The sequence below is a fragment of the Taudactylus pleione genome, unplaced genomic scaffold (genome assembly GCF_031769625.1).
Source record: "Taudactylus pleione unplaced genomic scaffold, aTauple2 ptg000136l, whole genome shotgun sequence".
Classification (NCBI taxonomy): Eukaryota; Metazoa; Chordata; class Amphibia; order Anura; family Myobatrachidae; genus Taudactylus; species Taudactylus pleione.
Genome location: NW_028284538.1, coordinates 1,620 through 27,292, shown reverse-complemented (window position 1 = coordinate 27,292; position 25,673 = coordinate 1,620). Strand labels below are relative to the sequence as shown.

The window sequence follows — 25,673 nt, the reverse complement described above, 5'->3', positions numbered from 1 at the left end:
CCACGCCAAAGATAAGGCAACTTCATCTACATCTGTCTCCTCCCCATCCTCACCACAAAGTGATGATCCTCTAGAGGCCTTATTTGATTATTCCAAATATAAGGCCCCATTTAATGACAAACCTAAATACCAGCCATATATTTAGTTTAGTATCGCAGTGATGCAAACGAATATGCCAATGGTATTCATCATTACTTACCTCGCAAGCAAAGTCCAGCAACGTCCTCCTTGCTGGCGGGGTCCTCCGCTCACCTGCTGGCAGCCTATCGCTACCAGTGACAGGCCTCTCTGTCATGCGCATAAGCGACGGTCAGTCTGCATATGTGCTTGACTGTGTAACCTGGCGGGGACCCAGCAGTGCCTTGAAGGCTTCGCTGAAACCGGAGAGGCTGTAGCCAGGTCCCCATTGCTGGCAGTCTTATATTACCGCTGAATACTGAAAGGATGACATAACCCCTTTCACAAGTGCTAAAGGGATTATGCATCGTTTTCAATTGGGGCCCATAGTTCAGTTCAAAAAGTGAAGGACATCATATCTCCATTGCTGGACATTAAGCTGACCACCCTGACAGAAGCAGTTAATTCTATGGTGGCTCAGTTATGTCAACATTTCAAGAGGCTGACTGAGGTTGAGGGCAGAGTTTCTACACTAGAGGATGAGCTACATGAAACCAAAACGCTTCTACATACTCCGGAATCTACTATCACATTTCTTTATAATAAATTGGAGAACTTGGAAAATAGCAAAAAAAGAAACAATTTGAGAGTCATTGATCTCCCTGATTCAGTTAAACCACGAGACCTCCTTCATATTGTGTCCTCCTGGCTGCCTGAGACATTGGGCATTATCACCACCTCAGCCTTTATACTTGGCCCTGATCGCCAAAGCTCCCAGCAAAGACCAAGGCAGTCATCTTCAAGCTATTGTACTATATGGATAAAGTCAAGAGTCTTGATGCATATTGCATAAAAGAAAACTTTTACAAGATTTATTGTTCTTCCTATTTGCATTGCATTGAAATATGTACTGTCCAAGATTTCTTTGAATGTCTCTGGAGTTATTATGCCACCCTAGATCCACTCCCTGGGACGGAACGGGGGTGTCAGAGTGCCAACTCCCTAAAAGTATTATTTCCCCAGAACGGGTAATGCTTAATGGCCACATCCACTCCACACTGAGGGCCTGATTCAGACCCGCTCGCGAGCGCATAGCGCTCGCAATCGGGTCGATGGCCGGGCAGTGCGCACGCGCTTGTGTGAGCGTAGTTGCGAGTGAATTTTCACTCATTGTGGGACTCACTACAAGACGGGGCGGCTGTCGATTGTGATTGACAGCTCGCCCCGTTTTGTAGGCGTGCAGTGGGGGTGGCTGGACAAAAGGAGGCGTCCTTGAAGGAACACCTGCCGTTTGTGGGCGGCCCTACTGACGTCACCAGTGATGTCGATGTCCTTCGATGCAGGAAAAGGTAGCCCACCACTGCTGTCAGCTTGAAAAGGAATTAGCCGTAAATAACAGGATTTTTAACAGGATATAGGCAGGAGAGCCAGCCACACGCACCCTTCTCCTAGCTACTCCAGGCTACGCCCCCCATTTTTTAATGACTTCAGATCTTTATACACTGCCCCTCCAGATGGCTCAGATAAAGGTATTGAATGTTTGAGAGAGGCTGGCCTATATAAATTACAACCCTTAGACAGGGAAACTCTGGTCTCGCCAGTTATATTAATCAAAGGTCTCCAGGACCACACGGCTTCCCAGCAGCATAGTATAAATTACTGGCCCCTTATCTTATGCCACATCTCTACGCTTTGTATATCTTTATACTAACAGGGCACCCAGCACCTCCGGGTTTGTGCTACCATACCTGGCAGGGACCCTGCTCTGGTCTCATCATACAGTCCGATATCATTGTTGAATCAGGACCTAAAAAGATTTTCCAAAATCATGGCTCAATGCCACCAATTTCTGCTTTGTAAATGACTCCATCCAGCCCAGACTGGCTTTGTCAAGAACCGACACTCGACTTGTACCATATGTACCTTATTGGCAGCAATGATTAAGACGCATGACACCAAAGAGAAAGGGAATATAGTAATTAGCTGTGACATGGACAAAGCTTTTGATAGGGTTTTGTGGGAACATTTATTAAGGATTTTCTATCACCCGCTATTTTTCCCTGAATTTATTCATAGCTATCAAACGTTATATCAGGCCCCTACAGCCTTTCTTACAATCGATTCTTTAAACACTTGCACATTTGAGTTAACTAGAGGTGAGAGGCAAGGCTATCACCGCTTTTATTCAATTTAGCTCTGGATCCTTTATTGTGGAACTCTGTCAGAGAGTCAGGCTGGAGAGGGTCAGTATGAGGTAAAATTCTCAGCTTTCGCTGATGACTTATTGCTGTACATAACTAACCCTGGCTATACCCCTCTTGCTGACAAAACTTATAGATTTTCAGGACATAACTGGTTCTAAAATTGAAGCAGTAGCTTCTTTGGTGAGGCCAGAGCTGGGAGACTCTTTCCCTTTTAGGTTGGAGAAACATATCTTTAAATAACTAGGCATGAGAATTCCCTCCCACCCTTCTACCTTGCCTTCTACGTTGAAGAAAACTACATCCCACACTAGCAAAAAAAACCCTTTTCTGATTTTGCGAAATGGGCTCACTGTTATGAAACCCTGGGGAGATTCACATGTAGGTAGTTGGAACCCCAGAAGACTTGAAGAAAGCTGGCAGAATGAACGACCTTGGCCGAGTTGCAGCCTGGAGAGCTGATATACACTTGGCTGGTGGCAGCCTTAAGAACTGATGTATACTTGGCTGGTTGCAGCCTTGAGGATTGATGTGTACTTGGCTAGTCGCAGCCTTGAGGGCTGATGAATACTTGGCTGGTTGCAGCCTTGAGGGCTGATGCAGCGGGGTTTAAATTACAAGAGTCTATCTTGCTGCTGGTGGATGACAGAGATTGCCAGGGAATAGTAACAGGTAGGGCACTCTGACGCTGAAATGCGGATGAGACTGTCGAGATGTTAATACAAATTGTCCACTCAGATGCTGTAGTGTGGCTGGGGCTGTTGAGATGTTAATTACAGATTGTCCACCCAGATGCTGTAATGCGGCTGAGGCTGCCGCTATTGCTGGTTACAGATGGTACACTCTGACACTAAATTGCGATTGAGACTGGAGAAGCCTAATAGAAAAAGTCCACTCTGCCGCTGAACTGCGGCTGAGACTGCCGTGATGTTGGTAACAGTTAATCTGCTCAGATGCTGCAGTACGGTTTAGCAGCCGCGGTATAGCAATGGAAATACCACTCAAATACTGACAATCGGCAGATGTTGCAGAAACACACGCTGGATCGGAGAAAACACACGAAGATGATTTCCACACACATGAACCTGATGGCAAGTACTGGAAGCTATAACCGGTATCAGAGCAGAGAACCAGCAGTGGTGAAAAAAGGAAGAGGAACCAATCGGAAGTTGGAACCAAGCGGAGGTGACAGAGCAATGCGATGGGAGGACCTACGGAGTAGCAGCCCAGCGTCCTTTTCCCCTAGCAAGAGGCACGCGAGCGCCGCTTGGTGCACTGAAGTCCAACAAGCTGCTACGGCGGCTTGTGACACTCACCTTTCATTGTCATATATAGGTCAGTGTCATCTCTACAAAATGCCCGTTTTTCCAGACTCCTATATTGGTTCAGAAGTTACCAATCTTGGTAACTGAGGGATTTGGGGATCCTTAACCAGACACTTCAGACATTTATATGGGCAGGCAAAAGGCCTAGGATCTCTCTTCAAATTATGGCAGAAGACTGATATAGGCGGAGTAAATTTTCTATGCCTCCACAATGTATTGGACTGGAGGTTCGAATATATATAAATGTTGAGTTTTATGGAGCAAACTTTCAATCCACACCAAAATCTGGTCTCTCTATTACACGCCTACCATCTTTCATATACACCAATGTTAAAAGAAAAATTGTTGTTATATACCACGTGTAGGTTGGCATAAGATTACGGTTAATCAATTATTCCTCTCTTTTTTTACCATCATGGAGGAACCCTTCATTTTCAAAAGGTAGAACCTCAATTACTTCAGTGGTATGTGGGAGGTCTTAAATATATTTACCAGTTTTTGCACCTCAAACCTTACAACCACTAACCCACAAACAGCTCCAAGACACCTTTCCAGCAGTGGCTATCACATTGTTTCCATGTTTACAAGCTATGAGCTATATACAAAAGGTACTAAGTGGTATGACCAATGCAGATCATGAACTGGGCTGGATGGTGCACTGCATCAGTATTCTTGGACCTCACTCACCACTTCCAATATCTATTCTTATTCTAGATCATTTACTAGATTTAGAGATTGGTAACTTTGGGCTGCTAACCTCTAGCCTTAAACTTAACCGTTAATAAAATCATGGTCTATATATATCTTACTCCTAGTGGTATATTAAAATCTTTAAAGTTAAAGTTCCTTATTGACGAAGCTCCCAATTCCAATTGTTACAAATGTAATACCCCGACAGACATTATGCATTGTTTATGGGACTGCCACCAGGTGCAGCTGTTGTGGAGAGCCCTTCAAAATGATAATACCTATACATTAAATATTAACTTCCAAATTATGAAGCCATGTCCTTTTTGCAGCATACGTATATATACTGCCGCTGTTAGAGCAGCGCTTCCCAAGGGTCAACGTCTTTGATAAATTGGCAGCAGCAGCTAAGAAGACCATGTACAGCTCCGAATTCCCCTCCTCTAACATTAGAGCATTTTAGAATTTCAAATCTCTTTATAATGGATTGGGTGGAAATATCTACCAATAAAGAATAACTGGCTGACATTTTTTTGACACATGGCTTCCTTAACATACCCTTTCCCTGACTGTTAAGGAGGCCCTGAGGAATTGCTTTCCAACTCACCACGTAGTATAACCTTGAGGTTCTCAGTAATGGAGCTCCTTTCTGATTCCCTGGTAACAAGCTGCTCGCCTTAGGCAATTCCTCCCGCTTTTATGGTGAGTACTATGTTAAAGATACCTGATTTTCTTTAAATGGCCTACCTAATAATCCCATACTCCATGTGAGTCTCTGCAATTGCTTCCAGTAACACTCAGTGGTCTCCAACCCATAGCTTGTGAGCTACAGGTAGCTCGCATGCCGTAATTTGGGTAGCTCGTCCATCTGCAGTACTGCTGAGTCAACTAGGAGGAAGCGTCCTCTGACAAAGCCGTGGGAGGAGCGACGGGGACGAACGTCAGGTGAATGCTGTCAAACAGGCTGCACCAGTGGCGATGATTGATGATCACATGTCCATAAATATATATGGGGAGATGTATCAAGTCTTGGAGAAAGATAAAGTTGCTCAAAGTGCCAATCAGCTTCTAGAGCTAGGTACACGCTGTCGATTTTTTGATTGGGACAACAAACGGGGCGATTTTTTGGCAAATTGAAAGCCCCAATATCTGTGCTACATAATATTTTTATAAGAATTTGCAGATTTTCAGCCAAACCGTACTGGTTTTACAAATGTCTGTCCACAAAGAGTATGACATAGTCACGGGAAAACATAGGAAATATGGGCAGAGTATTGAGAATGCCCACACTGCTCAATATCTGAGGCCGGGATTTTCTGTCTTGGCCGACTGATTTGATAATCTAAGGAATGCGCTTGTGGATGTTTTTTAAATGTTTTATGAAACGTTCATGACTACTGACTATACAATAAATCAGGCCGATCACAAGATTATTGGCAAATTGCACCAATAATTGTATAACAGGGCATTTCTGTGACTGGTACAGGACACCCCCCTGAGCGCATGATAGCATGCGGAAGGGGCACTACCGGCAGGGCCGGGGTTTACAGCGCTGACCGGACCAACCTCAGAACTGTAAGAGCTGCACTGTGTACGTCTGGAGCATCCAAAGGACGTTCCGTGTGGCACTGCAGCAGCGATTCTGGCTGCAGGGTGCCGCTACAGGCCAGATGCAGAGGCCGTGGGTGAGCGCCAGTGCCGCCCACAGGGCTCATCACTCTGTGCTGCAGTACCACTCGCACACCCCTAGTTTCGACCCTGGTACCTAGCTTAAAGCCGGGTACACACTGGAGCGATATCAGCCCGTTTTGGCCAAATCGGAATGACAAATCGGGCATATCGTGCAGTGTGTATGCCCAATTTGCACACTCCCACGATTGCATGTTATATCGTGTGGTTGGTCGTGCTGCACGTCCAATCACGCAATATCGCATGCGGCGCCATACATATTAATGAAGGACAGAACGAGTGATCATTCCGTCGTTCATTAAATTGGGTAATGTGTATTGGCAATCATGCGATGACCAGGGTGAAAGCAAATCGCACTAAACATCGGTCCTATAACTGGTCACTCCAGTGTGTACCCAGCTTAACTGTCATTTCAAAGAATGCTAGATAAATGATAGTTAGAAGCTGAATGGTTGTTTTGGGCAACTTCTCCCACTTTATCTATCACCAAGGCTTCATACATCATAGAGTGAAATAACACATTTTCCACATAAAAAAGTCTTTCCGTTGTTTGATAAATCGGTTTCTGATTCAGACCCGCTTGTGAGCGCACAGCGCTCGCAAGCGGGTTGATGTTTGGCCCCTGTGCATGCGTCGCTCTGGGGCTCGCTACAAGACGGGGCGGCTGTCGATGTTGATTGACAGCTCGCCCCGTTTTGTAGGCGGGGAGGGGGGTGGCTGCACAAACGCAGACGTTCCCTTAGGAACGCCTGTCGTTTGTGGGCGGCCCTACTGACATCACTCGTGATGTCAGTAGTGGACTTCCTGCTCTATTTGATAGAGTGTCTTGGCCCCATCTTATTAGAATATTTAATTACCAAAACTTTGGCCCTGCTTTCTTACATGTCTTTAACAGTCTATACCAAAATTCAACTGCCTTTTTGACTATTAATTCATTAAATACACGTTCTATCTATTTATCTCGTGGCACAAGGCAAGGCTGCCCACTGTCCCCGCTTCTATTTAATTTGGCCCTTGATCCCCTTCTTCAGCATTTTATTAAAGAAAACAGATGGCAAGGTATTAAATTTGGCCGGATAGAAGTAAAATTTGCAGCATTTGCTGACGATCTCCTGCTATACTTTGCAAACCCAAAAACGGCTATGCCTTTCCTGGTTTCTTTATTTCATACCTTTGAATCAGTAGCTGGGTTTAAGATCAACTACACTAAAACTGAAGCACTGGCATTTTTTCCTGAAGCAAAACTGGGTTGGGGGGATTCTTTTCCTTTCAGATGGGCTGCTGATTGCATTACTTATCTTGGAATAAAGATCACTACGCATCCTTCCCACTTATATTACACACCATTATTACAAAAGACTTTTTCAGATTTTACTAAAAGGAGATATCTCCCTTTGTCCTATATTGGTAGGTGTCACCTATATAAAATGATTTGTTTCCCGAGACTACTCTATGTTCTTCAAATGCTTCCTATTATACTATCAAAGAATGACCTGAAACTGCTAAACAAAGCCTTAACAAAATTTATCTGGGCAGATAAACGCCCCAGAATATCATTATTTAAATTGCAACAGACGACTGATTTAGGTGGTATCAATTTGCCATGTCTCCAATCCTATGCCATAGCGGCCAATTATAGAATTGCCACTGACTGGATAGGGGGGGGGCTAACAATTATACTACAAGATCTATGGAACAAACTTATCCCAGATTGGAATTTAATCTCTCTTTTACATACACCTCCACAATCTCTACCAACAGAAGTTAAAGATAATTTATTACTTTATACTACTTGTATGGCATGGAGACTGGTTCGTTCTAACCTGAAAATATCTCGATATGCATCTTTATTTTTACCTCTCTGGGGCAATCCAGCCTTTTGTCCTCATAGAACATCTCTGATATTTAAGATATGGCATGATAGAGGCCTTAAAAATGTCTAACAATTTTTAAATGCAGATACTATTAATCCACTCACGCGCTCTCAATTACAAGACCTACACCAATCTGTCACAATCCCTTTATTTCCATTTTTATAAGCTACAAGTTATGTACAAGCGGTATTGCATGTGTTAAATGAGAGAGACATGGAATGCGGATTGGATAACACAGTGCGCCGTAGATCTGGGAACTTCTATTCTACCTCACAGATATACGCGAACTCTCGCTCGCGACTTGATATAGATTCCGGTAATGTGGGATTATTAAAATGGAAAATTGACTTCCCTGAGCTTCCATTGAAAACCATATTAGCTTCTTATGTCAAACTAAATAAACAATGAATCTCAATTTCATATACTGAAATGCATCAGAAAATCCTACATAGGGCATACTTTACACCAAAACTGAAGTTCCTTATTGGTGAAGCCTCTACTTCCAACTGCTATAAATGTGGAACCCCAGAGGCTGATATTATACACTGTTTATGGACCTGTCCTCAGGTGCAAACATTGTGGATGAATCTTCAAAGTTACATCAATGATACACTAAAGATTAAGGGCCTGATTCAGACCCACTCGCGAGCGGCTATCCGCTCGCAAGTGGGTCGATGGTGCGCATGCGCGAGACGCGACGAGCAAAGGACTTTCCTTCGCTCGTTGTGTCTGATCAAAGGGGGCGTGCTGTCGATGTTGATTGACAGCACGCCCCCTTTGGTGGGCGTGCCGGGGGCGTGCCTCCCAGACGGGGGCGTTCCCAAGGGAACGCCTACCATCAGAAGCCGGCCCACTGACATCACTAGTGATGTCAGTGGGAGTGATTTTGGCTCTGATAGAGCCAAAATCACTCCAGGGCTTGTGGTCGAAAAACCCGACCACAGGCTGCTGGCCGCACTGGTGATGGTCGCGATGGTCAAGACCATCGCGACCATCATCCTGCACGCTCGTATGTGCTGTGGGTGGTGACCCACAGCTATACGAGCGTCCAGGAGGACGCTCCATTTTTATGGAGGACGGCCCTCATTCAGAGCGAGCGCTCTGCTCAGAGCGTCCGGCTCTGAATGAGGGCCTAAGTTTGTAGTCACTAAAACTTGGACTTTTTGGGATATTCACCCCAAGGATACTGTCCATGGCCACTCTAAAGGTAATCGTGTATTACTTGCAAAACTGGCAGCAGCCACCAAAAAGACAATTTTGTCTCAATGGATCTCATAATTACCATAGGTTACGCCCCCTATGTGATGTTATTTTGAGGCGTGCCCGCATGACACGCCTCCAAATAACGTCAGGCTAGGGGTAAAATGCATCATCCATTCACACTCCGGGGGTCCCCAACCTCCCGATCTGAGCACCCGCGGGCCACTTTGGAAATCAGGATGCTGGGGAGGGGTGCACCCTCTACGGGTGGCGCTCCTGTGCGACCACACTGGTCGAACACCCCTAGAGCCGGCCCTGTGATTACCTGTCACTGACTTTGTGAATGTATCTTCTGTGTGAGCATAATCACATGTGTGAGCATGCGCAATGGTTAACAATCATTGAATCTGCGCAAATATCTGCACTGCGTCCACCTTTGTATTATGCCCTACATCTCCTGACCCACAACTCACCACAATAATTGGAAATAATTCTAACATTAACAAAGGTTTTAGCAAACCCTTCTTTTGCCAATTCTGGGGCCAAGGAGCTGCGCACCTCTCCCCGTCCAGAATCCATTTGCTTTTGTGGCAACAACAGATGCAATTTCTGTATAGATACTTGTGGTACAGCAAGCTACTAGAAAGTTGCCAATACATTTATAGTTTCCTATTTGTTTGCATAATCCCATGAAATGGTGCTGCTTCTACAGAAATATATATTTCTTCACATTAGTATAACTGATGAGCCCCAAGAGAGATTGTAATTGTTTGTATAATACCTTACTGACCTTGGGACGGATGTATCAAGCATCGCATTTTGATACATCCCGCTACTTACCGCATGCATAGCAGCATTTATTAGTATCATACTTACCTACTTTTGAAAAATCATATCAGGGAGATTGTGAAAGCAACACCCATGAGCGCGGCGGTAAAGTGGGCGTGTACTGCTACATCTGAGAGGGTTATGGGATTAAAGACAGTACAATGTCTAGATAGACACCAGATGTTAGACAGTCAATAGGTCGACAGGGACAAAAGGTCGACACGCTAAAGGTCGACATGGAAGAATGTCAACAGATGCAAATTGTCGACAGGGTTAAAAATGTCAACACAAATGGTCAACACATGGTTTCTAACTGTAACTCTCCCCTTTGTGCCTAACCTTAACCCTCCCTCCTGGTGCCTAACTCTAACCATCGGGGTAAGCGCCTAACCTTAAATTAAAAAGAATATATATATGTGTCGACCATTTGTGTGTAGACCTTTTGACAATGTCGACCATTTGTACCTGTCAACCTCCTTCCATGTCGACCTTTAGTGAGTCAACCTTTTGTCCCTATTGACTGTCTAACATCCGGTGTCTATCTAGACATTGTCGACCTTTTTACTGTCTGTCTATAGTCCGGATATCATCTGAGAGGCGTGCCATAAAATGGGCTTCCATCCAAATGTCAAAGAGCCCCAAAGGAGTTAGTAAGAACTATTTGTTGATGAAAACACAAGGATACTTCTCAGGGCTTGCTCATGCATTGTGTTTTACAAGTGGTTCCATATATATATGGCCTTGAGAAATCTTGTATGAAGATGTCTGTAGCCATAGGGATCATGATTGTACCTTATAACCAATGCAGGAAAATGGCACTGATGATCCCATTTGAATGTATATATCACTGATTTATTTATTTTTCTCAAGTATATAACAGCTACATAATGGGGGTAAGGTGCAATCAGGGAGATTGTTAGACTCTTCAGGGAGTCAGGGAGACTGCTACTATTATAGGGTGTCTACCTGACAATCAGATAGGCTTGACAAGTATGTTAGTAATTATGCATGTAGATTTGCTCTTTAAACCGCAAAGGACAGCTCTTCCAATAACAGCGGTCCTTTGCGGTGTAAGGACTTCTGGAAGTCCTACTACGCATGCCTCTCAGGGAATAATGCGATAAGAAGCCTATTATCTTCTATTAGGCAATGCCATCTATAGATGGCATTGCCTATTGGGTACAAGCTCTGGAAAGTTTCGCTTCTGGAGCTTGATACATATGAGGAATGCGGTCAAACCATTTTATACCTACTGCGTATGCACCTGCACATATTCCAGGAAACTAGAGGCAGAATTTTCCCTGAGATTTCTATACTACGCATGTGCAAATCTCTGGGTTAAATAGAGTAGCACCATTTTCCAGGAGATTTCTCCAGCGGCAGATGCAAGGTATGTATGATCAATGTGTGTAAGATGAGGGGTATTGGCACTCCTGGATCTAGAGGCTCGTATGCACCACAGACCCTGCACCTATTATACTGTAGATACACCAGTGCTCCACAACTTCTAACTATTGCAAGTGCTGCCTAAAGAGACTGACACACCAAATCCACTTCATTACCCATCTTGTCCTTAACAGTCCCTGGCAATATGTTAGCAGATTTTAAATTAATTGGATTTAAATTAATTACCTCCCCGCTTATGGGCAATGCTCCACCAAATCCAGTTCAAACTCATGACACTCAAATGCAAAACACTTGATTACACCTTTATCTCCAACCTTATTTCTGTCAATACTCCCACCTATCCCCTCTGCTCTTCCTTCGATTGCCACCTCTACTCCACACTGTTTTCTGCCAGTCATGCCAGCTTCAAAACCTACCATCCTTCCTCTTAAATCTCTACTCTTCTCCCCACCTTAGCCCTTCTCATCTACCTTGTTCACCCTCCAGCTGTTCATCCCTCCTCTTAGGGCTCCATTTACTAAAGAGTTTGAGTTGTTCTAAACTCATCGTGAATGTTTTTGTAGCTGCTGCTATTTATCATTGTAGATAGCACTTCTGTAATGCAGCACTATTTAATTTGCATATGAGCCTAAGAAAGGAACAGGGTAAAAGCCGGAAACATAGTAAATGCATTGAAAAAGCCGGAAAGCCATAGTAAATGTATTAGAAAAGCCAGAAATCTATAGTAAATGTATTAGAAAAGCCGGAAATCCATAGTAAATGTATTAGAAAAGCCGGAAATCATATTACATGTACTGAAAAAGCCGAAATCCATGGTAAATGTATTAGTAAAGCCGGAAATCATATTACATGTATTGAAAAAGCCGGAAATCATAGCACATGTACTAAAAAAAACCTAAAAAATTTGCATGTATGAAAAGCCGCGGCTAATAGGATAGCATGATACGCATTTTTGGTGAAAAGTTTGCACAAGTGTAAACTTTTCGACAAACTGCAGTTTTTTACAGCTAATTGGATATGGCCCTTAATATGATTTCCAAATTTTTTCAATACCATTTACATGGTTTCAGGCTTTTTCAATTCATTTGCTATGGTTTCCGGCTTTTTCAATGCATTTAATAAGATTTCTGGCTTTTTCAATACATTTACTATGGTTTCCGGATTTTTCAAAGCATTTACTATGTTTCCGGCTTTTACCCACACCCTACATTTTGTATGATTTCCGGCTTTTTCAATACATGTAATATGATTTCCGGCCTTTCGAATACATTTACTATGGATTTTCGGCTTTTCTAATACATTTACTATGGATTTCCGGCTTTTTCAATACACTTACTATGATTTCCGGCTTTTTCAATACACTTTACATTGTTTCCGGCTTTTTCAATGCAGTTACTATGTTTCCGGCTTTTACCCACACCCCCTAAGAAATGCGTTGGTGTTGGTATTTAACAATGAGCAGTATTTGATACTTACCACTCGTTGGCTTAATTTGATCTCACCAGGGTCCTGCCTCTGTTAATTTTTAGCCAGCAGCGATGTGACTCACACTCTCTCTATGTTCTAATTGACTGCCAGCGCGCAACACACTCATTGGCCACAGTGATACATGACAAGCACCTGGCCTGGGACTGATGGTGCTGGGGGGTGGAGAAGGTGTGTGCGGGGGCGCTACATGGGAGGAAAGGTGGGGGCAATGGCATGTGCTGCTTTCAAAGGGGCGCCTCACCTACAGCAACCGCAGAGGAGCAGTGTGCACACAACCCGTGTGTGTGTCCGGAGCCCTGCACCCACTGCACCACCTGCTTGTGCTGCCATGTCCCGCCTGCTGCTGCCGACTGGTGCAAGGGGCTGCTCCCAGACTCCTACCTGCTGGATGCCTCAGATTCCTGAGCATGGCTTTCCGCCTCCTCCCTGCAGGCTCCCCCGTAGTATGTTCTGCAATAGGATGGCTGGGAGCACAAGCACATCCCCAGTGAAGTAAAAAAAAACCTCTCACCTGCCACCCAACAAACAGAAAACATTCAAAAAAAGCTTAAAAAACCCAGATAGATAAGAGAGAAAAAAAAACCTTACTTTAGCTGTAATAGTGGAAACAGGTCCTGGCAGAGAGACTGCGCACGTGGAAGGAAAGGAAGATACATAGCGCATGCGCCGATTTCAGGAAAAATAAAACTTCATTTGTCAGCGTTACTGGTAAGAGAGAAACAGTGCTGCCTGGTTTATTTACACTAGTGCTCGCCGGCAAGCGCATCATTGTTAAATACAAGTTAAATAAAAAAATGCGGCGAGCGAAAATGGTAAATAACACTGCAGCAGAAACTCATTAGTAAATGGAGCCCTTAGTATGTAAGCGATCATGGGCAAGGTCCTCTTTTATCCACAGCACGCTTGAGTCCTAGTTGCTTTCAGAGACTCCGAGTCTGAGTGCTCGTCATTAGTTGGGCACCTGCTCTTTGAAGGCTGAACTGTCTTCCCCTACCTGTAGCTCAGCTCCACTTGCCTGTCTAGATACATTGAGTTGACCAACCCTCGCCCCTTGTCTACATCCTACCTAGTATGTGGTATTCCAACGATAAGTCAACTTACATTAAAAGTGTACCTATGATAGGTTAAGTTTCACTGCTACTTTGCATTTTCCCGGTATATCGCTATGTCGGTGTGGCGCCTTATAAATACAAGATAATAATGATAATGACTAGTAGCACATATGCTACCCGCACAGGTGGACCTCAGGGTGCTTATAGGTGGGTGAATAAAAGCATTTTTTCTTCTGTGCACATTCTTTGGAAATATGTATAATACCTGATTTGCTTCCAGCTCTGCACTGACATCGTAGAACCCACCTACTGCTTTTCGGCAACAAATAACTAAACAGTACAGTACTAGACTTATTGGCACCTAATAGTGGGAGGAGGCTTTAACATACTGTACCAGATAACAATGTTCCAGATAAATAAACATTAAAACTTGCTGAAAAAGTTTCCAGCTCACTTCCTGTTACCCTATAGAACTATTAATTGGTATAACCCATTTTTAAACTTTAAGGATACATCAAGGTATCATCGACTACCAATACTATAGGTTGAGCAAAAAAAACACAAAAAACCCCAATAAGACTGTAGAAAATACAGGGCCGCAGCGTAGGGCTCTGTGGACGGCCCCATGGCCCTTGCTTCTGGCTAGCAGGGAGCCTGGAATGGCACCCTGCAGCCAGCATTGCTGTGGTAGTCCTTTGGATGCTACAGGCAGGCACCCTGCCATAATTACGGCTGTCCAGAGCATCTTCAAGACTCTCCGGGCAGTGCTGTAGTTCCGGATGCCGGCTTCCCCACCCCACTATGCGTGACATCATGACATCGCACGCAAAGAGGGTGGGGCCAGCACAGAGCATTCAGAGCCCTTGTTATGGCTCTGACAAAATATAATTATTCCCCTATTCTTTATAAAGGGAAAGAGGGGAGAGGCATACAGACAAAATATTTGGAGTCAAAAAGAGAAACAGCATATTCTCTATTTAGTTTTCTCTATGTAGTTTTCCATGTTAAGGCTTGGCTCTGCATACAGTATGTATATTTGCAGTGCTTTTGCACTTGTCCCTTTGGTATTTTTAATAATTACCACATTTGTTTTTTTACTGTTCCTGGCATATTATAAACTCTGATGAAATAGTGAAGTAGAATAGCTGATCAATAATCATGATAAATACTAGTAGTCATAAATCCCTTACCATTAGATCTCCGTGTTATTGTACCATACATCCAGCTTTCGCCCAAGTCCAGTGCATGTCCTCTTGCCTTTAAACGTCACTCCAAATAGAATTGATGTATACTTCTCTACAGAGACTGGATTCCCTGTCATCAGTTCTTGAAGATTTTCAAAAAACCCTAGTTACATATTACAAGAACTAATACACCCTAGGCACTGGGCAACATACCAAACATACTTTTCATGAGAAGAGAAGATAATTCGCACCAATAAAAAAGGTCCAAAGGAGGTTAGGAGTATGCAGCTCAAATGTTTTGGAACTCAACCAATAAGATCCCAGAAGATAGCAAGATCAAATGGGGAGAGGAGGGGGTAGGGAGTTCCAGCTCTGGACCACCCACCCCTCCCTACACATTTTTCAGTCATATGGTATAACTGGCAATACATTAAGTCAGTAAATTGTAAGGCAAGTTGGTACAGCCAGATGCCTTATGTTCATTACATATGGTCTAGTGCTATATATTTCCGTTTATCAGAATTATCTAATTTTTCTTGCAGAGGCATATACTGTATAATTATCTTTCTTTTTTTTGAGGGGGGGGGGGGGCTGTTGTTTTTTTTTTTTGTTGACTGCCTGCTTTTCTCTTGCTAATAAGAAAATAATAGAAATACATTTGAATTAAAACATAAATAAAAGAAAAAACTTGCAAAAAAATATATATATATACACAGCAGCTGCGTCAGAACATTTGTAGATGCAAGGTCATGTTCACAGCTGCTACATGATAAGTGATAAGTGACTGTCTTTTTTATTCCTTTCACCTTAAAGTCTAGTGCATAGATTAGGGATGAGCGGGTTCTGTTCCCTGAGAACCAAACCTGCCCCGAACTACGGTGTTCCGAGGCAGATCCGAGTCAGCTCGGGTTTTCCCGCCTGACTCGGATCTGAAAACGAGGCAAAACCTCATCATCCCACTGTCGGATTCTCGCGGGTTTTGGATTCTATAAAGGTCCTGCGATCGCCGCCATTTTTCATTCCAGCTGCGGAGAGTGAAGAGGGAGGGAACTGGGAGCTGTTGTTGACGCTGATGTTGACCATAGGGGCTGGCTGGCTACTGTTGTCCATATAGGGGTTGGCTGTTGTCCTGTCAGTGTTCATAAGGGCTGGCTGTTGTCTTCTATAGAGGGGCTGGCTGTTGTCCTGTCCATAGAGGCTGGCTGGCTGGCTGTAGTGTTGTGTTGTCCAGGGGGTGCTCTGTTCTTCAGCAGTGCTCTTCACCCACCCCTAGTGTGAAAATTTTTTTTTTTTATTTTTCTGTGTGCGTGTTAGCCACACTTGTCATCAGCGTAGGTGCGCAGGTGTGCTGTGCTGCTGTCTGTGAAGGGGCTGCTGCCTCTTCCAGGGGTTCACCCCCAGTGATAAAAAATTTTCATTTTTTTTTGTGTACTAGCCACATTTATCAGCAACGTAGGTGCGCAGAGGTGCTGTGCTGCCTGTGTCGTTTATCAAGAGGCTGCTGCCTCTTTCAGAGGCTCTCCCTCCCAAGTGCCCCCTAAAAAATAATTAATCAATGTGGTTTTTTTTTTCTGTGTGTGTGTGCGTTAGCCATGGCATCACAAACGCCTCTGCTGAGATTTGCATAAACATTTTCAAAGGTAAAATTGAGGCTATGGTTCAAAAAATTTAATAAAGCAGCTAAAACTGCATTCTCTGATTATAGTGTCCCTACTCCCATGGCCCCTCTACCTGAATTTCAGTGAGTCAGAGGGGCAACTCCATGCAACCGTATTCCAGAGTACAGCTGCTCCTCCTGTAGCCCAGGTCAGAAGATGTGTAGGGGGTGTGGTGATGATATGGTCTAAAATGGAGCTTACATCAACTAAAGTGGACAATGAATGCCCAATCTAACTGGAAGCGCAGCTGTAATCTATATACAACACAGGATGGGATGATGATATAGGCTTGGGTCATGGTATAATCTGGGGTGATGTATACATCATCTTCTTCACACAATATTAATTTTTCCCCCGCTGTAATCCACCATTACAGGTGCCTTTGTAATTTTTGCACGTAATTGATGGTAAAGGTCTTTCTAGTAGAATTTGTAGTTCATTTTGATGGACATCATCTTTTCCACATTTTGGGGAAGTAGTCTCAGGCCAATCACTGACAAGGTTCCCGGCTGTGATGAAAACTCTTTCTGTGCGAGTACACATTGGAAGGTGGATGGGCAGCTCCGGTAAAGCAAAGACAGTTAATGATGTTCATGTTGCCCATGGCAGGTGGAAACATGAACACTTTTCATTTTTAGAAAGTTAAATATATCCCCAAATTGCCTCTTTTTCCTGCCAGTAGTTATTTACATGTATCTCTTTCTCTTCAGATCTGTGTCCGTTGGGAAGAAAAACAATGTCTTCATCCCTTCTGGGATGAAAATCCACTCCCAGCAAGCAGGCATGGCGCTCAAGAATTCCCAAGAAAGACACAACGTAAGACTTAAACCATAAATCTGAAATGTTGCATTTAATGCTCTATTCCGCTTGTTCACATATCTGATCTGGTTAAGTGGACAGTGGGAACAACGGCAGTTTGAAAGCCACTAACTAAAGGTGCATACACACAGTACGATCTGTACCACCAACGACTTGAAAGATATCTTTCAAAGATGTCTTTCAGTGAGTCATCCTGCCACATCTCTGAACAGGGAAATTTGATGATATCAGCCAAGTTAGGCATGCATGGACGATGAAAGATATCTTTAATGTCCATGTGGGAACGCGCATCGTTGGTCGTTGGTTGATCGTTCACTGCCTAGAAATGAATGATATGAATGATATATCGTTCAACTATATCATTATTGTTCATATCATTCAGGAAAATCATCTCTTGTGTGTCACGACCGGGGTTTTCCGGCACTGTGGTGTGGTCCTTCCGGCGGAGGGGCTGGTGTCTGGTGACAGGCGTTGGCTGTGCAAAGTGTTCTGCAGGCACTGTGTCATTCTGGCTGGGGTAAGTCTGGTGGTGTTTCCATTGCACTCTGGTATGGGAGCCACCATCTTGCTTCTAGTCATGTGACTTAGTTGCTCCAATCCTGGTGTGTCACATGCTCTCTTCAACCTATCACGATCCTGCACTGGGAGTTCAGAGCTTCCCATAGTTGCCAGTGCAACATGTTTTACAGCGCATGCTGTGAGAGAGTTCCTGTGCTCCTGAGATCTGTGTGTTCCCTGCTCGCCTGTGCTCTTGCTGGATTCCAGCTTCCTAGGTGCCTGCACCGCTCTGCCTGCTCCCAGCCTCCTGCTGGAACCACCCTGCACCTTCTATCAACCCTTTCCCTGCCAAAATTACCTGAGTGTGCAGTTAACCCTGTACCTACACTGCCTCCGCTTACCTAGCTCTCTGTTGGCTCATATTGCAACTAATCCAGTTTCTACATTAACCCATCTCAGTACAACTCTCCAGTTAACCCAACAGCTACTACTATTCAAATTACTCCATAACCTCCCTGGATTTCATCTCACCCGCATCAGTTTATAACCTGATATCCTGCCTGCAGCCTTCCAGTGACCATTTGGATTACAAAGACTTTTTATTAGTTCTGCCACTACCTGGACATTACCCATTCATACTTCACTAAAGTTTCTAGTCATCACTTCCCTATCTATATTCTGGACTTTATATTATCTGTGTACATGCCTTCAAGTTCACCCATTAAAAACCCCACTTTTCAGTTTAAATCTATTCAGGTGTCTGTTCCTATTACACCTGAACAGGTCCCCTGGTCCCCAACAAACCCAGATCCCCAACAAACCCAGATCCTAACAGTTTGTACTGGCCCAATGGACTCGGCCATGGGACAGGAGTCCAGAACGGATTTAATTCAGAGCATAGCATAGCAACCCGTTTGGAAAACCTGGAAACTATGCAGCACCAAATGGCCCAGTTTTTACAAGAAATAGCTAAACATCAAGATGTTATGCAAACTACTTTGACTACTTCAAATGTAACAGTGGTTGCACCTGCTCCTCGCTTGTATTTAGCTACGCCAAGTAAAAAACACACTTTTCAGTTTAAATCTGTTCATGTGTCTGCTCCTATTAATGTGATACTCAAGTAAGCAGGATAATTGCACACAGAAAATATTACAATATCTAATAACCTTCACCACAATAATGTTTTATACAATTTATTTAACTGGAAACTTGACTGGGTAGACTTGTTTTGCTTTGTAATATTGCACTTATGCGGTTGTATTATCCCTATAATAAAACACTTCTATAGCAAAACAAACTTCTTATACTTTCTACCAATTTAAAGCATTACTCAATAACAGATCACAGTGTCAACAATATTTTACATAGAACAAGGCAGTTAAAATATAACCTTTAACCTTGGAGCCCCATAAAGTGTGATAAATCAGTTCAGTATGATGGAGCTCGGTGGTGCACTTGCCAGAACTATTTCCTCCTTCTAGACTCTTTATCAGAGTTGCCTGCAATTTATATATGTTATACAGCACATACTGTGTTTGCTAAACTTTGCTGAATTAAGGACTAAAGTGTCTTAGTTTTGCATATAAATAGTTGCAACACACTGATGTCATCTCAATTGTTACTTTGTAAACATCCCAGCATTAGCAACAAAGTTTCATCAGTACTGTGCTCCAGAAAGTCTCTGAGATTATTATTACTGGAAAGTTTATTGGCTCAAAAGATGTTAATAAGATTCTGGTGCTGTTCCTTGGTCAGGGCTGAACACTATATCCTCTCTGTACTGACTGGGTACTTTCATTATACTGCCCAGTCCTGGCTCCTCCTATAAGGCGGAGCTATTAGCTCTGTGTGATCAGCTGACTGACTATAGTCTTTTCTGACACTCTCAGAGGAACTGTCTGTTAGATCATAGCAGTAACTCCTCACTCGGTGGTATTAACAACACTGTTATGGGAAGCTGCAAATAGTTGAGGCTCTGCTTTGTTCAGCTACAGGGTTATACTGTCTCTGGCGTTGTCCCTTTCTAATATGGACTTGGGCTGTGTGTGGATAGTAATGCAGGACTACCGGCCTATACCATACACTAACGCTGGCTCCCAGGGTCGGATTAATGGGGGGCGATAGGGGCGATCGTCCCTGGGCCCCCACACGTTAAGGGCCCCCACACCCATCAGGGTTAAAGTGGACCGAGGAGACGGAACCAGTTCCGCCTCCTCCGGCCAACCTAACCCCGGCGCCGCAGGGAGGCTCCATTTACCAGGCGCCCGTTGTAACCAGCGGGCGCCCTGCTCCCTCCCCGCAGCAGCAGCCAGAGTCGGAGGCTTGAGCTCACGTGAGCTCCAGCTTCCGGCTCACGCAGTGCACTGTGGCAGAGACATCATGATGTCTCTGCCATAGTGCAGGGGAGCAGCCGAGTGGACTGCAGCGGACACGGGGCTTAGCTTAAGGTAAGTATGAGCTTTATTTTTATTTTTTTTAGTGCAAGTGGCCTACTTGGGGCATTACTACAGGGGACATTACTCGGGGGGAGCATTACTACTGGGGCATTACACGGGGAGGGGGGGAGGCATTACTACTGGGGGAGCATTACTACTGGGGCATTACTGGGGGGGAATTACAACTGGGGGCATTACTCGGGTGGAGGCATTACTCGGAGGGGGAGGCATTACTACTGGGGGCATTAATCAGGGGGCATTACTATTGGGGGCTCTACTACAGATGGAGCATTAGTATTGGGGGCACTAATAGAGGGGCATTACTACTGGGGGCATTTCTACAGAGGGCTCTACTAAAGGGGGAATGACTACTGGGGGCATTACTATTAGAGGCACAACTACATGGGTATTACTACTGGGGGATTTATACAGGGGGCATTACTACTAGGGCATTACTATTGGGCACACGCCCAATTACTACTGGGGGGAATTACTATTTGGGGCACAACTACAGGGGTATTACTACTGGGGGCATTTATACAGAGGGCACTACTACAGTGGGCACTACTAATGGGGGTATTGCATAGGGGCACTGCATAAGGGGCACTACTACTGGGGGCATTAATCAGGGGGCATTACTATTGGGGGCTCTACTACAGAGGGAGCATTAGTATTGGGGGCACTAATAGAGGGGCATTACTACTGGGGGCATTTCTACAGAGGGCTCTACTAAAGGGGGAATGACTACTGGGGGCATTACTATTGGAGGCACAACTACATGGGTATTACTACTGGGGGATTTATACAGGGGGCATTACTACTAGGGCATTACTATTGGGCACACGCCCAATTACTACTGGGGGAATTACTATTTGGGGCACAACTACAGGGGTATTACTACTGGGGGCAATTATACAGAGGGCATTACTACAGTGGGCACTACTAATGGGGGTATTGCATAGGGGCACTGCATAAGGGGCACTACTACTGGGTGGACTGCATACGTGGCACTACCACTGTGGGCACTGACACTACTGGGGGCTCTGCATAAGGTCACCATTGCGCATACCCCCAGTTTGTCACATTTAATAGGGGCCCCCACATGTTTGTTGCCCAGGGGCCCCCACAGACCGTAATCCGGCCCTGCTGGCTACAGCTGATAACTGAGGGCTGACAAGATGTCCTCTTTATCTGTAGCCACTGCTCTCCCCAACTGATTGGATACCCTCTTCAGCTGCCCACCGAGTGCCTGTCACAGGAGAAGCCCTCCGGTCACTGGGAATACCACTGGGAATCCGGTGAAACACACACAACGTACAGCTTTGCTCCCACTGGCAGTTACCTCACCACAGCGCAGCCACCAACTGCCATTTTTCTCTAGTTCAAATCCTTGAGCCTGCTACAGTACTCACAGGTCCCCTAACGTCCACCATCGCTGAGGGGGCAGTGCAAAAAGTCCCTGAACCTTAATGAAACCAGTTAAATCATGCCCTATATTAGACAATGGCAGGAGTCACATTAATACTTTACATTTTCATGTTCATTAGACAATGGCAGGAGTCACATTAATACTTTACATTTTCATAGGGGCACATCAGCGTGGGTAGGAACACAGGGTGTTGGTGGGGTGCCACATAACACTCCAGTTCCCCAACAAACCCAGATCCTAACAGTGTGTATGCAGCATTACTAACTAACTATGTTTTTTTGTGTCCCTGTACAGTTTGGGAACTGCCTTTACAGAATGTTTGCAAAGGATTATTTAAGTCAATTGTTTATTTGTTTTTGGAAAGCACTCTTCCTGGTCAACTTCTGGCCGCAGAAGCAGGTGCAGGATTCTCAAGAAAGACACAACATAAGACCTTAAATCAGGGGTAGTCAACCTCGGTCCTCGAGAGCTCACATTTTCCAGATGACCTAGCTGGTGCACAGGTATATTCATTACTCACCAACACATTTAGAAAGATCCACAGGTGGAGTTAATTATTACACTTGTGATTCTGTGAGGAGACCTATAAACATGTACTGTTAATGTCCCTGTACAGGTTGGGAAATACGTTTTCATGTGGAAAGCACTACTAGAAGTCTTCCTGGTCCCCTTCTGGGATGAGAAAATCAACTCTCAGCAGCAGCAGCCATGCTCAAGGATTCTTCTGTGGCAAGGACTGATGTAAATGTATCACATTTATTTTGTAAACTTATTCATTAACAGTTTCTTATATAGCGCAACAAATTCCGTCGCGCTTTACAATTTGAATTAACGTTATACTGGGTTGTAAAAGACATACATATATACAAGACATACATAAGGGTAAGAGGGCCCTGCTCGCAAGCTTACAATCTATAGATGCCTCCTCACCTCCCCTTCTCCCTCAAATTTTCTTCGGAATCAAAAAAACTAAACTAAATTTACTACCAATTAACCCCTCCTGTCCCTGCCCTGCCTTCAACTGCATACATACTCCCCTCAGGCCTCTCTTCAATAATAAAAGTGTTTTCCTGATGTGCCATGTTTAAAGCTTAGTTAGTCAGCTAGCTTGGTGCAAAACCATATAGTGAGCTGTGAGGTGGTCAAAATTGACTGGAAACGAGTGGAAATAAATGTTATTGAGGTTAATAATACTGTAGGAACAAAATATTACCCATTTTATGTGATTTTAGCTGTTTTTATGATTTTTTTAAGAAAAAATCCAGATCCAAAACCGAAAAAACAAAACACGGAGGTGAGGTTTTGGCAAAACCAATCCAGATCTAAAACCAGGGGAGATCCAGATCCAAAACCAAAACACGGGGGTCAGTGCACATCTCTATAGATATGGCTGGAGAGTTAAGATTCACCCTGGAGTATAGAAGCAGCTGTAGTAAAGCTATGTCTGCAAACATCATGATATAAACATCATATATAAATAATAAATACTAATATTGCATGCATGATAAATAGTAGCCATAAATCCCTTACCTTTAGATATATGTATTATTGTATCGTACACCGAGCTTTCTCCCAAGCCCACCGCATGTCCTCCTGCCTTTAACCGTCACTCATTACTATCTGAAGAATTACCTACATAGAGTAGAATATCTGTCATCAGTTCTTGAAGATTTTGAAAAACCCTGGTAACATATTACTAGAACTAATACACCCTAGGCACTGGACAACATACCAAACATATTTTCCAGTCATATTGCAAAACCTGCAATACCTTAACAGTAAGGCAAGCTGGTACAGTAAGTAAATTGTAAGGCAAGTTGGTGGTACAGTCAGTGGCGTATATCTATGATGGGTGCAGTGTGTGCGGGGCACATGGGCCCCCGGGTCCAGGGGGGCCCCGCACCGCACACGCTGCACCCATTTTTTTTAAACTTACCTGTCCCGTGGTCCCGCATCGGGTCTCAACGCTGCTACATTGTAAGGCAAGTTGGTAGTACAGTGAGTAAATTGTAAAGCAAGCTGGTACAGTAAGTAAATTGTAAGGCAAGCTGGTACCATAAGTAAATTGTAAGGCAAGTTGGTACAGTAAGTACATTATAAGGCAAGCTGGTACAGTAAGTAAATTGTAAGGCAAGCTGGTACAGTGAGTAAATTGTAAAGCAAGTTGGTACAGTAAGTAAATTGTAAGGCAAGTTGGTACAGTAAGTAAATAGTAAGGCAAGCTGGTACAGTGAGTAAATGGTAAAGCAAGTTGATACAGTAAGTACATTGTAAGGCAAGTTGGTAGTACAGTAAGTAAATTGTAAGGCAAGTTGGTACAGTACGTAAATAGTAAGGCAAGCTGGTACAGTGAGTAAATTGTAAAGCAAGTTGGTACAGTAAGTAAATTGTAAGGCAAGTTGGTACAGTAAGTAAATTTTAAGGCAAGCTGGTACAGTGAGTAAATTGTAATACAAGGTGGAACAGTAACTAAATCATACTTGCCTACTCTCCTGGGACTGCCGGGAGCCTGTCGAAAATCAGGTGCCGCTCCTGGCCCTCCACAAGAGTAGGCAAGTCTCCCAGAGTCTCCATGCTTTATTATGGTGAGTGCAGAGCTTCTGTTATTTCTATTTACACAATGTGGTCACATACCACATGCACCTCAGATGCAGTGAATCAATGCCTTTTGTGCATAGTGCTATATTTGTAGAAAAATAGGTTGAGGAATGCCTGGGGGGGGGCACTACAGTGGGGGTGAGGCATCAGTTAGTGAGTGACCAATTTTATTTATTTTTTATTATCAAAATGTGGGTGTTATAACATGTCAATCTATTATATAATTATATATAACTATATAAATACAGAAATATAGGGAAGAAAACTACTTAAATACACACACCCACACACAGAAAACCAGAATCCATACTGAATATATAATAAATAGTGCAAGCCACAATGTAACATATATAAGAAAAACAGGATTCATATTAATATTGAAAAAAGCCAAATCCACATAAAATACATTGAAAAAGCCAAATCCACATAAAATACATTGAGCAAACCAGGTCCACATTAATACATTGAAAAAGCCACATAGAATGGGTATTATGGCATTACAAGTATCACCATAACACTTGTGCAATTCATATGAGGAAACATTTACCGGCAAAAACTGGCAAATTTTACTGCAGTCAGGGTTTTTGCCAGCGATAGCAGTGTTAGGGGGAAAAAATAATCAAATCAGAAGATTGTGCTTACCTGCCATGCTCAGGTTTCTCCAAGTCGCTTCTGATCGTCAGCCTGTAGGATTCCATCACCTTCAGCAGAATATGAATTTATTGTCATCAGCAAATTACTTTGACAGACGAAATTACATTGTACAAGACACACCAAAAAAGAAAAACCAGTGAAGCAGCAATCCATTGTAATAGTACAACATACATAGAACGTTCACTAAGGACATACATTCACATTGTTCAACATGTGCACCGCAGATGGAAGAAAACTATCATGCAAACGTCCCGTGCGTGCCAACAGTGTTCTGAACCTCTTTTGAGACGAAAGTTTGTCAAAAACTCATAAAAAGGATGGCTCGGGTCTGATATAATATTTCTGGTTCTCTTTAGAACCCTAAACCCATAAAGAGGAGGAAAATGTTAAGAGATGAAGAAGGGAGAAGTGGAAGAAGAAAGGGAGTGGCGGGATGATGGGCAGGGCAAGAGGAAAGTGGTTTATGGGCACAGGGGAAATTTGAGTTGCAAGGGTACAGGGAAAAAATGGGTGGTGGGGACACAGGG

At 43.8% G+C, this 25,673-nt stretch overlaps 1 protein-coding gene across 3 annotated transcripts in view; it reads right to left on the bottom strand.

The window, feature by feature from the left end:
- SLC43A3 (solute carrier family 43 member 3) overlaps positions 1–23,502 on the bottom strand; it is a 65,802-nt gene extending 42,300 nt beyond the window's left edge. The window contains exon 1 of one of the 3 annotated variants that reach the window (XM_088473465.1): positions 23,425–23,502. The gene's annotated coding sequence lies outside the window, so the exon portion shown is untranslated. Of the gene's footprint in view, positions 1–4,937; positions 5,003–5,077; positions 5,104–23,424 lie in introns of those variants that run through there. The other 2 variants (XM_088473466.1, XM_088473467.1) reach the window with 2 other exon arrangements.
- Positions 23,503–25,673: the final 2,171 nt, after the last annotated feature.